At 37.7% G+C, this 5,000-nt stretch overlaps 1 protein-coding gene and 1 long non-coding RNA gene across 3 annotated transcripts in view; one reads left to right on the top strand and one right to left on the bottom strand.

Annotated features, from left to right (window-relative positions):
• The window catches only part of LOC136834281 (uncharacterized), a 174,119-nt gene that overhangs the window by 41,261 nt on the left and 127,858 nt on the right, over nt 1–5,000 (bottom strand). The gene's annotated exons all lie outside the window — the stretch shown is intronic.
• LOC136834280 (uncharacterized) overlaps nt 1–5,000 on the top strand; it is a 120,644-nt gene that overhangs the window by 176 nt on the left and 115,468 nt on the right. The window lies entirely within an intron of this gene.

Here is a 5,000-nt window from a genome sequence, read left to right as displayed (position 1 = left end):
CTCCTCCTCCTCCTACTCCTCTCCGTTCCGAAGGTAGCGTGTGACTTTGGAGCGACCTGGGCTCCGTCCCGTCCAGGGTGGCATTAAAGGAAGAAGAAGCACGACCGTGTACCAGACCGTGTTTCGGGGCATCCCAAGAAGAAACAAAGAGTGTTGTTGCTTGCCGGAGAGAGAGAGAGAGAGAGAGAGAGAGAGAGAGAGAGAGAGAGAGAGAGCGAGAGAAAGAGAGGGAGAGAAATTTACAGAATACCATCACACACAACTGCTCTAGCCTTCCAGCTCTGACCTATACCCTACAACAGACTCTCTCTCTCTCTCTCTCTCTCTCTCTCTTCTTATTTATTTCCGCCTCATTTTTAACTTCATCTCATCAAACTCATCATATTTCATACGTAGCCGCCTCTAAGAGTCATCATATTCACGGGGAAACACGTATGTATCAGTGGATATCTTTCTGCGAATTTATTTTGCCCGGAGAGTCTACAGTTGACTCGAGTGCTTGTCTCTTTATGCAGTTCTGCTAACACACCGATCTATGAAGCAATTGTAGTGAAGTGTCCTGGCCTTCGAGAGGAGTAGAAAATATACCACGAATACACTCCGCCACACACACACACATACACCCATGCACACAAATTATACCAATTCTAATGCACTTGAATTATATGTACACTAGTCTATATGCATTACTAATACTACTGCGTGCTATATCTTTCTTCAAATTACTACTATCCTTGGTCCTGAGTGGTATTTTGTCATGGTGATGACAGAATATTTAGCACTCGATCGGAATACTGCTATGCTATAATTATCAGAAGTGTCTGTACTTGGAATGGTGAGTAATATCCATTATGGTGTCAATGAAAGTCAAGGCGTTATCAACAAGGTGAAAGCATTATGGTTGATTTCTGTGATCATTGTTCTCACTAAAATATTAAGTGAACAATTATTCACGAACAGTACCATGTCATTCTGGATCTCGTCTCATACCCAAGAATTGATATTATTTCAAGGAAATACAGTAAATACGATTTTATATATGCAAATGATGATATACTGGCGTGTGTGTGCGTGGGTGTGTATGTAAAGAGAGAGAGAGAGAGAGAGAGAGAGAGAGAGAGAGAGAGAGAGAGAGAGAGAGAGAGAGTTTTGTTGATTTTATATATCAAACTTATCTGGGACATAATTGTGGCGATGAAGTATGTACAAGTTTATTAAAGTAATCGTTTGACATAAAATTGTTTACAGTGTATTTACGTCTTTAAATTCAAAGTCCGATTTCAATTTCCTTTAAGGAATAGTTTCGCCCACTCTATGCGTCGTCTACCACGCGTGGAGAGTATTAGTCAACAGGCATTTAGTCTCCTCACGGTCCGTAAAGTGACAAAGTGACAAACTGACCTAAGGTGCATTTAGTCTTCCTATGCAAAGTGCCACTCCGACGCAAGGTCTGGAGTATTCTATAGACCTCACACTCTGTGTTTAAACTCCGCAGGACTGTAAAAGACCAGTCTGAAAGACGTAAAGTACTATTTTCACGTGCGTTACCTTCAGCCTCTTCAGCCTCCTTACGTCTTTTTAGTAGCAATATAACTCGAGAGATGTTTCTCCTCTCATTCCGTAATAGTCTGCTGTGAGCTGTGTTTAGCCTCCTTGTGGCTATTAGAATGCCTGTCTCGCACGAGCTGTGTTTTGCCTCCTTACGTATTCAAGTGTCAGTCTGGCGGACATCGCGTTTTAGCCTCTTGACGTAAAATGCCTGTCTTCTTTATATTGTGTTCTGCATCCTCATCTCTGTGACGTATGAGCCTAATTCTGTATGATGTTTTTAGCTTTATTATGACTGTAAAGAAACAATCTAATGCATGTTATTTTTAACCTTACCCATACAAAGTAATTGTCTGACTACAATGGTTGTAACCTCCTAAAGTCTGTGAGGAAACTGTGAAATAAGTTGTGTTGTTTCCTTGAATCTGGTGAAGTAAACAGCTTATAAAAATTTGTTTTAAACCTATCTATGTCTGCGACAAAACAGTTTATTGTACGTTGTGTTTAGTACTTCAACATCACATGAGCAATGATATAAACTGCGTTTAGTCTACTTAAAGTTGTAAAGAAATTCATTTCATGTAAACTGCGTTTAGTCTTCTGACGTCTGTTAAGGTGAATTGCATTAATTGGCCTCGAACCCAAAAGTTACAGCCTGACAAAATTACATTTTTAAGCTCATAGTTTACAGCCTATCATAAACCCTCTACTTATAGTCGGTGAATTAATTGGCAGATGCAAACTGTGCTTAGTCTCCTTATGACTGTTAATAACATACAATTTCAAGTTGTGTTTAGTCTTCTTCCGCCCGTAGAGAAACAGTCTCATTGTAAATTGAAAGTCTGACACAAACAGCACACAGTCTTAACGCATCTGTGAAGTAAAATAACAGAAAAAAACATCCTTACATCTACAGAGCAACAGTTAGCAAGTAATAACCGGATATAAGTTGTGTTTGCTTTCCTGACACCTGCAAAATTTGTTTCTGAGATAAATCAAGTTTATCCTCCCTATATTTGTGAAGTATGTGTTTCATCTAAATTAGCCTCCTCCTATATCACTTGTACAGGAGCAGTCAGGATTAAACATACTCCGTACATCTGTATGAGTGATAGCTACTTGGTCTCCTTGCATATGTAAAGCATTTGTCTGAAATAAATTGCCCTTTGTCTCTTTATGTCTGTAAAGTATGTGCGATCTACAGTCTTTAGCCTCCTGATATCATTAAAGCTGCAGTCTGGCATAAACACAAGCCTTACAGCATCAAACTAGCAGCCTACCTAAATTGCGTTTAGCTCCGAACATTTGTAAAGAAATAGTCTGACGTAAAGTTGCCTTTATCCTTCTTACACCCGTAAAGTAACATTCTGACGTAAGCTGTGTTTATCCTCCTTAAGTCCTTACAGTAACAGTCTGACGCAACTTCAGTTTATTCTCCTTACGTCCGTAAAGTGACAGTGTGACGCAACTTCTGTTTATCCTCACTACGACCGTAAAGTCTGACGTAACTTGCGCTTTTCTCCTTCCGTCCATGAAGTAAAAGTCAGACGTAAATGGCGCCTGTCATCTTACGTCTATGAAGCAAAAGTTAATCTGCGTTCCTCTCCTCAAGTCTTTTAATTAAAAGTCTGACGCAAAATGTGCCTGTCACTTTGCGTTTGTGCAGGAAATGTCTGACGCAAAGTCTGCCTGTCACCTTACGTCTGTGAATAAAAGTCTGACGGAAATTACACCTGTCTCTTTATGTCTGTGCAGCAAAGGTCTAAAGTAAACTGCACCTGTCGCCTTACGTCTCTGCAGCAAAAGTTTGACGCAAATTGAGCCTGGCATCTTGTGTCTTTGAAGCAAAACTAAAATAGTGTTCGTTTCCTTGGGCCTTCGAATTAAAAGTCTAACACAGATCGTGCCTGTCACCTTACGTCTGTGAATGAAGAGCCTGACGCAAACTGTGCTTGTCCCCTTACGTCTGTGAAGTAAAAATCTTACGTAAAGTCTATTAAATCTGCGCATTTGTACAAAAGAGAGAAATGAAACAGGGCTGAGAGAAGAGCAGCTCTCTCGACGGTGCCAACGCCCCTCATCGAGTGTCTTCATATTCCGCGCGGACGCGAATTAAATGAATCCGCTGTTACGGTCCGAGTATTAACCGAGACAAAGGAATTAGTTATTTAATTATCGTTATCTGTTGCGTTGCAGCGGGCGTATGCCGTGGAATAAACATAATTGGCAAAATTCCGTTTCACACGACACCAACTGAGTGATGAGAAAACATTACCACCACTTTCCTCCTTTCGTGATTAAGATAATTGAGGTAAATATGAATTATCGTAATTCTGACGGTTATAAAATGATACTTTACAAATGGCGCTTATTTCACGGTTAAGTTGTAAGACAACAGAATGTAATTAGGGGAATCATTTTGCAATTCAATTATCCAAATTATACAATAAAGGTGGTGATATATGTAATTTATCATCACTCAGCTGGCAGAGTGTATCAAAACTATTGTTGGTAAACTATTTTATAGCCATGCAAATATATAAATCATTCGTTGCAATTATTATAGTTTCAATACTATGCGCATGGGAACATGATGTTTAAATTATTTTAATTAACTAAATAACTGACATTCACGTTACAGACTTTGTGAAAACTTTCCGGACACGGTAATTTACACACAAACACACGCACATACAATATATATGAATTTATAACACACAAACACACACACATATATGTATGTATATACATACATACATACACACATGGCATTACCGTTAGCTAAGTATGATTTACAAGTCTTCTTTTAACTACTATCACTAATAATATATTTAATAAATTAATTACTCGAATTAAGTTTGAAAAGTTCGTGTCCGTTGGTATTTAGCAAGGGATCTAAAAAATTATATGGTAGTAGGAGACAAACACAGACACAGACACACACACACACACACAGAGAGAGAGAGAGAGAGAGAGAGAGAGAGAGAGAGAGAGAGAGAGAGAGAGAGAGAGAGCTGCCGCTGGTTTGGAAAAGGTTTATCGAAAACTTTGTCACCCAGTTATTGAAATCTTTAAGTCTTAAAAACCAGAAACTTTACAATAATAGTCACAAAATATTTGCTAATTTGGTACTAACCAGCCGGGACGTTTACTGAATCTTGGCAACTGTCCGAGTAATAAATTCTGAGAAAGGCTTTTTTTTTATAAGCCAAAATTTATTAATCCCAATATACATAAAATAGATGTATACGTCCTGTACAGTAGCAAACATACAGATGTATATTTATACATATGTACATATACATATATACATGTATATATGTATAAATATACATATATACATACTTATATATATATAAATTATATATATATATATATATATATATATATATATATATATATATATATATATATATATATATATATATATATATATATATATATATATATAT

The sequence above is a fragment of the Macrobrachium rosenbergii genome, chromosome 53, assembly GCF_040412425.1.
Source record: "Macrobrachium rosenbergii isolate ZJJX-2024 chromosome 53, ASM4041242v1, whole genome shotgun sequence".
In the NCBI taxonomy this organism is placed as follows: Eukaryota; Metazoa; Arthropoda; class Malacostraca; order Decapoda; family Palaemonidae; genus Macrobrachium; species Macrobrachium rosenbergii.
Note: the sequence above shows the minus strand (reverse complement) of the source record. Positions and strands in the feature narration are given on the sequence as shown.